The sequence below is a fragment of the Varroa destructor genome, unplaced genomic scaffold (genome assembly GCF_002443255.2).
Source record: "Varroa destructor unplaced genomic scaffold, Vdes_3.0 BEIS01000002.1, whole genome shotgun sequence".
NCBI lineage: Eukaryota > Metazoa > Arthropoda > Arachnida > Mesostigmata > Varroidae > Varroa > Varroa destructor.
The window spans coordinates 47,477,309-47,488,964 of NW_019211455.1; the positions used below are offsets into that span (position 1 = coordinate 47,477,309).

The following is an 11,656-nucleotide window of genomic DNA, read 5'->3' on the forward strand; positions in this document are numbered from 1 at the left end:
GCACCAAAATCATTTTATCATTCGTCTGAAATGTTCATCGATTTCGTGAAGAATAGTAGAATTAACTCAGGGGCGAGGCCTCACATTTGCTTCTATCAGTTCCGTTGAAAGTAGACTGAAAGAAGACACAATGCTTATTTTTCGATTTGGTCATTTAAGTTCGTTGTCGGGAAGGACAAACGAGGGGCTGATGATGCGCTGTTAACCACTGTCCGTTGCAGGGGTGTTTTTTTGTAAAAGGCATTTATCTCTTCAAGTCGGCGTGATGTTGAGTCAGTTAAAGTTTTCTCGTATGTTGTCTCATTAATTTATGCAGCCGGCTCCCGGTTAGATATATCTGTATGATGTTTAAGAATTTATTTTGCCTTTGTTTAATCATTTGTCTTTTTCCATCTAGATATCCTATCTACCTACTCTGAGTGCATTATAAGAGCGCGAAAAATCTTTGAGTATAATATCTTTGTTTCGAATAGTCCCCAGACGTATGTGTTTGTCTATTATAATTTCCGGACAATTATAAAGAATTTAAATCATGCCATAGAATGTGATAGAATAACAAAATATAAAAAAGTGTTGCTATCTATCGTTATCGTGAGAACAATTTAACTTTCGGTTGAAATCAATAAATTTTACTTTACTCAAACCAGAAAATGTTAGCGTAGTCTTCGAGTAGACTGTCTATTCTAATTAACAAAGCTACCCATTTGTGTAAATAAAGCGTTTTATTAGTTAACTAAATTTACTTTATTACCATCTACATAGCCATCGACAAAAAAACGGTTCAGCTCTATTGTTTCTGACAATCTCTCGAGGTGTGTACACTTAACATCGAAACTGGTGTACTAAGGGCAAAGGAAGCGTTTGAATTCGTTCGCACAGCATCGAACAAATTATTATTATTAAATAACGAAAAATTAGCGATTTCGATCAGCGAATGATAGTAACCTGTAATTGAACCTAATCTGAACCCAACTACAGAACGTAATAAGATTACACAGAGATTTACGTAGGTAGTCTCATGAGCAACTTTATCATGTTCTAGTTCTTCAAAGTATTTCTAAACAGATTTATAGATCGAAAAAAAAAACTACGTTGTCAACGTTATTAGTAAACTGTCGAGATGTGGGGCAATGCGACGGGAGAAGCTCATCATTTATCCGACCGGTGCTCAATATTTAGACCATTAATCAATTATATAAGCCGAAATCTCAACAATATCGCGGCAAACAGTTTTTTTCTACGTTGTCATCTTTTCGTAATTTTCGTGTTTTCTATCTTCGTCGCATCTTATACCCATTTTCTATTTTAACTCGGTATTCCTCACATCTCGTTCACCTTATAGAGCCGCCATACTCATCGTTCACTGATTCCACTATTTAACAAATATTACAAGCTAAAGTATTCGTTCGTTTTCTGATATTTCGTATTTTTTCGCTCCTTGCCCCAAGTTCGCAGATCTTGTTTTCTTTGCCGTTCTTATTCTGGGGTTCTGTTGCCTCCATTTGCCCTTTATAATCTTCTTATTGATATTGCTGTCGTTGCTGCAAGGCCCTCGAAGACTTCGTGAGAGCCCTGCGCGCTAAACAATTTCAACAGACAGAACACACTTAAATATCTTGGCCTCAGCGTCATGCGTCATCTTGAAGCTGTTCTGACCAATAGGCAAATTAAGTTGCGAAAGCCTAGAGAAGCCATTATGAACGCCAGAGACAAGCAATGGCGCTAGACGGACGACTTTAAGGAACCGAAAAAAACAACCTTTCTGTTCTTACGTCCAGTACTACCTCTGCTAAATATTGCTTTAACGACTGGCCGCTCACAGCACGAAATGAAGCGAGTTTAGACCAGATGTCGGGTGTAGACAATTTCGCATCTCCTTGATCTTCGTAGTCTGAACTAATTCGCATGTCTCCAAATGCGTTTCCATAACGAGCAAGCATGTTGTCACGACGGGTCAAATCTTAGCGTCGGGAGAGATTCCTACTAGATGTTAATAATCGGTAAAATAAGGTATTAAGAATAAAAAGAGAATGAGGGAGTATTTTTAAAGTTAGTAATTGCTTGTACGTTTGCTATGCCGTTTTACAGGTACGTAGGAAAAATCCCGGATAAGTTCAGCAAGACCCAGTCCAGCTAGATTTTTAATGGGGTTCTTAGCGCTATGTCCAAAAACAAGCTGATTTCGAGGACTTGTTTACATAAATATAATAGCTAAAAGTGCTGAATTGAAATACAGAAACGCACAGTCAATGACTGCACAATCGAGGGATGAACAAGCTACCTGATTGACTCTCAACGAGGAGTAGCGAAGTGAGTCATGTGAGTGTTTTGGAGTGCGCGGTCCGGCGGTGTCGTGACATTGCTTTTGCGGAACAACATATAGGCAGTCAATCCACAGTCATCCGCGTGGATGGGAAAGAGATAAAATGACCAATTTGATCGGTTCGGATTGTCCAGCCGAAACCCAGTAGGGCGGAAGGGGAACGAAATGACCTTTTGTATTCACACTCGGCTACAAATTGCCGGAGCTCAAATACGAATGCATGTGAAGGTCGCAGTAATTGAAGATGGCGGCTGTTGGTTAGGCCATCGTTTACAATCAGAAGCTGCGCAACACGTCACCCGTCTGAATAAAAAAAACAATAGAAAGTCCGCCGTCGTAGGGGGCATCAGTTCGCCGAAACCAGAAGCACCTCAGGCATATGACATGGACTTTCCGTTGACGTGTAATCTGTTCTTCATGTGAATTTGTTTTTCGTATAAGTGAACAATCGCCATAGTGGACTGTTGATAAAATGTTTTAAATGGCTTGATTCGTCCATGTCTATACCAAAGTGTTAGATTTCGAATAGACGCCATATTATGCTTGAAGAAATTAGTTGATTGAAGGTGCGTCTCTAGCAGAAAACATTACCGTAGTGTACAGGTGTATAGACGAAAATACAGAATCGTTGTCACCGTGTTGGGAATTGATTGCGGCTGGCTAAGCTTAACGGAAGACTAATTGTTTGTACTGCATAGAACGTGCGGCGTCTCCTCTATCGCGTACGCTTAAGTCTGTAGGTAGTACCGAATCGCCTTGAGTTTATCTAGAAGCGGACACAGAGGCGCAGCGAGTTCGGAAAAAGTAAAAAGCGCTAGTTGTGTTATATATTACGATATGAAATCATTCAATATACATCCGCACAGAGCAAATACTTAACGGCTCAACAGTGAAAAAAAAAGGATTGACTGATGTCCAGTAACCGAATATGTACAATTGACAATCAAATGTCTGCAATTTTTACTCACTCAATCTTGTTTGTGTCATTATTTGCTAGCAAGCTTTTAACACGGACTCGTATTTACTATAAAAAAAAAATGTATTTATTTACATATGTTGTACGTACACTATTCCTATATGCTAATAAACAAGCACGCCGAAAACATATTCGAGCATCTGGTCAGATACCGCAGCAGTAAGGCGGGTAACGGATAATGGATTTTCCACGTAACAAAACTCAAATACTTAATCGAAATAGACAAACAAAGAATACACATGCATTGTCCATTTCACATGATACCCATTCGACGAACCTTCCCACGGAAACGCACCTGACGATGATGATGATGATCATTGATTGATCGATGCTGATGATGACGATGATCCATTAGTTCAATTCTGCGTCTATTCTCTTCATCCATTGAACCCTCTTACACCCGCTGGTGTTCCTGTAACGCATACCGTTTTCGTAGGCTAGACGTCATTCGCCACGGCCTCGTGTACTGTTCTGACAGACGTCGCTTCGCGAAAATAGGTGCGGCAGCTGAGGAGTTCCGCAAAGCGTTCCGATCGCGAGGAGCCGTGCAACTGCAGTAGCGGCAGCACAGTCGCAGGCCAGCTACATGTATCGAAGCCAATCAATTCAGCTGTGTGAAGATATTGCGTAAGTTTCCACTGAATAACGATGGCGATATTACAGATACTGTTGTTGTAGCTAGTGGTATTAGTGTTTTTGTTGTCGTCCCCGATCCGCGTACTGTTACATCGCTCGGTCGCGTCAGTTAGTTAGCCAGCCACGAGCAGCATCAGCGACAATAATATAACTACGTGAGTGCCAACGCTGCACCTACGTAGAACAGAATTGAAATTAACTGCTGCAATCTCACTGCAGGAGTCCACGTAATACGCGGAACATGGATCGGTAAAGCATCAATGGTAGGTAAAAGGCGGAACACAAAAAGAAGCAAATATACGAGAGAGACAAATATCAAACCGTTTTGTATATAAATTGTTTGTAAAGTGCGTTTAGTGTCGGCATGTGAAGCAGTCATCATCCTACGATGACGACAGAGGCCGCGGGATGGAAGCGGACAATTATCTATACGTGTATTTCTGTGTAGCTTGCTTGACACGCTAAAAGGCGTCCGAATAATTATGAAGCGTACGTTTGCATTAAAACAAAGAATAAATGTGTTGGGGAGGGCCAGACGTAATTATCTGCTATATGGTCAGTTAAATACGTATGTGAAGATACACGGGTTGCGAAGACTTATTACAGAAATGAAGTTCATCAAAGGCAAATAATATATTTGCGTGCTTGCTCCCAATCATACGTATAGTACGCCATGTGCTGAGAGTAGGATTTAAATCAGCGTCCATAAAGTGTTTTAGCCCGAATGCTAGTGGATAGGGCAATTGCATCGAAAAGTGCTCATGTTTAAACTTTGCTAAAATGTCTAAGAATGAACTTGTCGGCACTAATGCAGTAAATATATATATATATATATATATATATATATATATATATTTACTGCATTAGTGCCGACAAGTTCATCATATATATATATACACGTACAGAATCCGGCGGGTTTTGAAATCGAGCAGGGGCATCTGCTGCTATGCGATAGCTGCTGACGATGAATTGGTAAATGCAACTCACTGTCCCACGTTTCCTAAGTGACACTTCTCATGGACCATTGGCACAGTAATCGACATTTGCTTACTTCAGAACAGCGCCGCATATGATCGCCGTATCTCAATCACTCCCTAAATTGGGCAAAGGGAAACACGAATTTGTTTCTAACGCGGCTATTCATTCGATCTAATATCAGGGCAACTGCTGATAGGCAAACCTTACTATCCACATACTTCGGAACTATATATGAAGACGCAAATATGTATACAGCTGCCCAGAAACCAGCATTTAGAAAATAGATAAAACTACCTTTAATAATACAAAAAATGGGTCATTTTCGCCGAACTAGCTAAAAAGTTATTTAGTTTGACATCTGCTTGTAACAGCCTAATATATGCAGATTTCAAATGTACATTGTACTGAACTGTCATTGTGAGTTAAATATCGAGATGAAGCAATAAGGACAAGTTGTTTTTTATTTAACTTCATTACGTTCACTTTATTTTCTTCTTTGTTTTTTAATTTGTAATTTTAACCCATATTGTTAGTTAATGTATGTAATGTGAGCTGAATGTGTCTATGTTATGTTTTGATATGATTCTTTATTTTATTGTATTTTACTTAACGTAAGTGCCACGATTGGCTAAATTCGGATAATATTATATCAATCAAATTCTAGAATATTGAATGTGGGTGTTTTTCTTTGAAATTTAAAGAAAATAATAATTTTAGTGCGTTCATAAAGGAAGGTTTGAGACTACTTCTACTAGCGCATGGATTAAGCATGGAGTTCTAGAATTAGTAAACTTTTGATAATGACCCTAAGGCTTTCAACGCTGAAAAGAAAACAAACGTTTCGATTCGACTAGCTATTCTTCAGCCTGCAAGCTCCTGTACCACATACAATTTTAACTAGATGATATCCTTTTACCTAAGATATAAACTATCTGTAAGCAATCGGCGGGGAACGATTCTAGTTTTAGCAATTTTAAAAGCTATTCGTTCCTTGATCAAGGTATACTAGAAGTGACTTCGTATTCTAATCATGCACAGCTGCTAATTTAACGTAATGTCTTTCTGAGATACACGAGATATCCTACAAATTACTCATCCCTCCGCTAGCGTAAAGCTGCTTTCAGGAACAGTAAACAGGAACTGATCCGACAATTAGTACCGATTTTAGCAACAATCCGATTGTTGGGTGCGCCATGCTTATCGATTACCGTGGTAGCAATCAGATCAAATCCAATGATTCGGCAACCCCGACGATTACTGTATTGATACGTTTTCGCGGAATAAGTAAGCTCGGAGAGTATATCATGATCTACTTAGATGACTGAGCGTATTCGTGGAGTACACACGGCGTACTGCCAATAATCGCCTCGTTCCTCGATCCAGAGGTTCTACTGGAGTTTTCTGCCAGAGCTCGTCTCGGCCTTGGCTTGGGTAACTGTTAGTGGTCCGAAAGTGTTATTTGCGTACTAGCCTGCCTCACGACTGGCGACGTCAAAGGGCGTGGCACTTAAGACGTTCGAAATTGACAGCGATTTCGGCATGCATATACAGATCGTATCGTAGTATGGGGCTCTATGTCATCGAGGCAAAAACGACATCTACCGATTTTTCTGCCGAATGAATTGAATAGCTCCACTGAAGAGCAGCTTGTGTTTAGATGTGGAAAACGCCATCCGTATTGAAATAGCCAAGAAAAACCCGCACCCCATTGGTGTTTCTGCTGTGACCAACGAAAGTGTATCGAGCCAAAAGCGTTTGTTATTGTTATTGGGAGCTACTGGCGTACTTCACGGAAAGTTCCATAATGTACAAGCCGTTTCAACTCGTAGATTCAATCGATGAAAATATCCCGTTACCGAGCACGCTTTCTCTGCCAAGTTAACACATTCGGATACATAGAAAGTGTTTCGCCCTAAAATAGGTAGCCGAAAAAAAGGTTCTCATATCGTCTCATGGCCTTGTCACAAAAAAAGAACAAGATCGTAGATGTTTTGTTTTATTTGTCAGGATCACGCTTTGTGCTCTCAATTTAATGATAAGCGATATACTATTTAGAGATCCGCTGAGCTAACTGACCTAATAAACTCTACACAGTAGTTAACCAGTATCAATTGACAATATTACATCTGTTCTGTAACTAATTCCCGCAAAACGTTCGAGCATAGCATGTACTTTGATAGGTGAATCGACCCAAACGCTATATGGCAAAATATGATCTGTCCTAAATATGCCGAACGCTGCAGACGGAAGTTGCAGTTAATCCTATTTTAGGCCGGGATTCGAAACGAGCTTTGCTGCTAAGTTTCATACAGTTGTTACAAATAAGCAATTTTTACACATGTCCAATAAAAAATTTCCTCACATGTATGCGTCCTAAGTGTTTTACATTTAAATTCGGTTCGAATCTGCCAAAAAGTTCATTGAGCTGCACTCCTGAGAGCATGAAGAGGCACTTCGACCTGCAAAACAAGCAAGGTTCCGCTGGATAGACCCAGCAAACAGTTCTTGTTTCTTTTGGTAAGTACACATTTATGAAAGTAATTCTGTCTATGATCGCATAAACATTCAAAAAAAAAACAGATAAAATGATATGTCTATTCGCATCTAATAAAATAAAAAAAACACGTGCACCTTATGAAAATTCAAATATCCTCACTTATGGTTATAAACAAAAGAAGGGCAGTAAAATGTTATAACATATATTTTAACCTTCATGTTTAGGATCATTAATAATTACGACAATAGTAAAATTTTATTGCAACACTTTATACCACACAAACAGAAGCGTTCATCGTATTAATGACATACAAATGAAGCCATGCGATATTGTAGCTGATATGGTGTAGTTGATTTCAAGTAGCATTTCAACATGGTTACCGATTCAACTATCGAAGAAGTAGAACTCGTTATTATGGTACTTCTTGCCGTTATCGCTCCGCTCGGTACCGCTAACGCATATAACGCCTCGCCTATAAAAATAGCCGAAACTGAACAACAAGTTCAACATCGGGTATGTAAGTTAGACCTTTGTTTTAATTAATCCACTTAGAGATGTAGCTGTAGAAATTGGTTCCAAAACGTAAAAGTATCTCCTTATCATGAATTCATCTCGAGATCGAATGTATACAAACCGATATCACCGAACAAAACGGTTACTATTCAACTAATACGAAATGATTAGGGGTCGTTTTGTTATCGCACCTTTGGCCTTTTACAACTTCTATTAAATGTCCATCATGACCTGAACTGCCTGATGACAAAGTAAGGATCTCAGCACACCGCATCTATCCTATGAACAAGTAAAAATTGTGCTTGAACCGAAAAAACTTAATCAGAGTTAACTTTAACTGGGGGCCATATAAGCAGTTACGTCTATGAGGCTTGTTTGACTTTCTCGTTCACAGCACATACCCACTACTAATAATAATGAACGAGGAAGCATTCGTGTTGACATCATTCCATACTCTTGTAGGCGACTGGTAGCAAAGACGGACCTAGTTGAGCTATGGGTAAAAAAAAAGTCGGCTGTATAAAAGCACGACGCCTTACATCACGCATGCACATACACCGATTTTGCTTTCAGTACATTTAAGCGAATGAATTAACATCACGCTATGACACCAGAATCATTGCGTGTTCATTTACCGTTTTTTCGAAATGGTTTTCCGCTAAAATTCCTATTGAATCGAAAATCTTGCCTAGAAGGGCTTGCGTGGCCTAATTCGACGTACAAGTTGTCCTTCGTAGAGCTGCTGTCGTAAGTTGACCGCTCTAACGTTCCCCAATTTGTCTGCAGAATCAGTCAAACTATGCGGTTTTTTCTTAAGTATATTTAATGCCGGCTGTTAATATAAATCGACCCATCGTCGCACCAATAATCGGCCAGTGCCACGACTGGTGCCAGGCTGAATCCAAACAAACAAACGACTATCACAGACGTCGTCTATTCAAGAGAGTCCGCCTTCTCCTACTAAAGAACTACATACGCAGTCTGCTTATCTCTAGATACCTTTCTATCTGGACACAGAACAAGCTTAGCCAGATCGCTGTTTGGAATTTAGGCCCTAAATGATTCTTTATTACTAGACAAAACCACCCTATCGCCTCCCCGAAACGCTTTACATGATTCTATAAAGTGCTTTTACAGATACGTTCTTAGCTTGCCACAGCGGTATGTCAGGCAGTTGGATACTGGCTGAAGAGTCGAACATCCAATTTAGGTATTTTCCTTGAAATTCAAATAAGATGATCATTTTAAATGAAAACTAACAGAATAACGTTTTAGATTCATTTATGAACGCATCGGTCAAATACGATCCGTGGAACTCTAATTGTGCGGACCCTTGTAAGAATGTTAAAAGGCTCTCAATGTTTTCAGACTAGGAAAAGTGCAGATTTGGCAATTCCGCCGGTGGTGCATCTCACTGCTATTGGAAGTAATTTATCTTGAAGAAAAAACAAGCACAGTTGATCAAAATTGAACTGATTACGCCAATAGAAGTTATGAAGCGAAAAGTGTGAATTGTTTGTCTCTTCTTAATAAAGTCTAACAGAAGCTGCTATAACTGCATTCCGTCATTGAACAGTTGTCAGGCGGGACGAATTTTAAGGCAGTGTCACTCTAGAATATAGATGCAACACTTCATAACGATAAAACTATCTTCACTATTAAAACTAGGCCACTTCACCATATGGCCTGCCCCTTGGTAACGATACTATTCCCAGTGGTGCCGTCTCATATTTTTACGGTAGCAATTGCGGATTGATGATTCCGACCGTAGAAGAAACATTGCGTCGAAGATAATTGAAGCTCATGGGCGTTGTATTGAAGTTGACCAACTACAACCAGGGCACCATTATCATTTCCATGTCATGTTAATAAGTGAAGTGGCGTCGATTCGTTACTGCCAACGGTTTAGGTAATGACACACACCCTCTAAATGAACTAGGTGAATGAGGTTACCGCTGGGCGCTATAATAAAGACTATAATCGTGCAAAATAAAGCCATTATCTTATAAAGCCGTATATGTTCGGGACGTTAAGATTAACGCCTAGATGGTGTCTGACGTCAAATTTAGTGAGCTCTTATGGATGCTTGTTGTGCAATGGTCGATCAGCGTGAGTATCATAGTCACGTCGCGTAATAGACGACAGGCGGATAGCGTCAAACGTTAACCGATAGAAGAGTTCGGTTGAAATAGTACTTAGAAAGGTCTATTCTAACTGCATATGCAGATGATTTAGTATCATACGATTACACAAAAGAATCATGTATATCTAGACTGTAGCCTGACAGGTCCTACATACAAAAAGGCTGAGAGATGCGCTAGTTCCTCAGATGTATTTATGAAGAGCATGATTTGCAGCGCCTTACCCCAAATGATCCGCGTACTTATAGCAATGGTAAGCCCTCTGAGAGCAAAGAGCACCAGTCGCAGTTCAGGTTAAGCTTCTCTCATGATTCGAAGCGGTTAATTCGGCGTGGCTGGCTGTATCGTTTTCGTGAACCTGTGAAGTGAGGCATATCACTTCGGCACTTCAATTCATTATCGTGGCATATAGATTATATATTTTACTCTTACGTTATTCGAGCAAGCCTTTCCAACATGTCTTCTTTAGCTGGTTAGGGAATTCAGCCAGTGAGGGTAAAACAAAAGCTGAGGTCTCTATCCTATAGCCTTTCTCCTCCATGAAAAAAATCTTTTTTTTTTCTTTTTTTTTTTAACACTATAGCGACAATCAAAACCGTGTCTAGATTGCTGCCTTCTACGCTCTGTTTGTCGAAATGGTTATTCCATTTTCTCTAGTAAAAAGATCCAAGAGGTTTTGCCTCACACGGAAGAATAAATTTTGTAAAACGCAGGACCAGTTCCCAGAGAGAAAAGGATCAGTAAAATTAATGTGATTTTACCGTGTGTCTCCGGTAGCTTCGCTCACACGATTCAGTCAACCGTGGAACTAAGCTGTTAGATGACAAATGAAATAGAGCTGTGCCAAGGTATTGCGCTCTCGTCGATTCTACAAAGGCGGTTAATTGAGATAACCTGAATTAAGGCCCATTGTCTGATTCAATGGTAAACGCAGTGCAAGAATATATTCTATTTAGTGTATTTATTGCGTCTGAAATAGTTGCTGATCGTGCGGTGTATACGTATCATCTTATCTTGCCATCTAATGACTTCGCGAAATCGTTATATATCCATTCGGATCCCTGTGTAAAGTGTGGGCATAGTTTCACAGACTTCTTGATGGGATTTGTTCCTTCGTTAGCGCATATTGGCAAAATCATATGAAGTGTTCTATCCCTTGATCTGTTGACAGCTAATATACATGCATGCACGGACAACTTGTCTTAGCGCATACTATATATATATATATATATATATATATATATATATATATATATATATATATATATATATATATATAATTTTTATCTATATAAAGTTTTTAAAAAAAAAATTGAAAATTTTCTATATATAATATTTTATTCACCCCACCTCCTCTAATTATTTGCTTCTTGACGACTAAAGCCTTTCGGAACTATTTTTAAACTATTACATCGAATTATTATTTAACTGGCATGATATGGCGCCGCTTGCCCTACCGCTAAGGCTCGGCCTTTTGTGACTGCTGTTAAAGATCCTTGATGAATCGGACTGTGTAACAAAAAGGCTACGATTAAGTGTGCCAATACGCTGTATCCATGTATAAACTAAAATTGAAACGAATATCTGACCAG

General features: G+C 39.4%; 2 long non-coding RNA genes across 2 annotated transcripts in view; both read right to left on the bottom strand.

Annotated features, from left to right (window-relative positions):
• Positions 1-703: 703 nt before the first annotated feature.
• Positions 704-3,732, bottom strand: LOC147757906 (uncharacterized). The gene is made up of 2 exons (XR_015319970.1): positions 3,595-3,732; positions 704-3,089 (listed from the first exon to the last, which is right to left on the bottom strand). It is a non-coding gene; the product is annotated as an uncharacterized LOC147757906 (long non-coding RNA).
• A 2,005-nt stretch (positions 3,733-5,737) lies between these two features.
• The window catches only part of LOC147757907 (uncharacterized), a 16,807-nt gene continuing 10,888 nt past the window's right edge, over positions 5,738-11,656 (bottom strand). The window contains exon 3 of the long non-coding RNA XR_015319971.1: positions 5,738-7,900. This is a non-coding gene — a long non-coding RNA (uncharacterized LOC147757907). The remainder of the gene's footprint in view (positions 7,901-11,656) is intronic.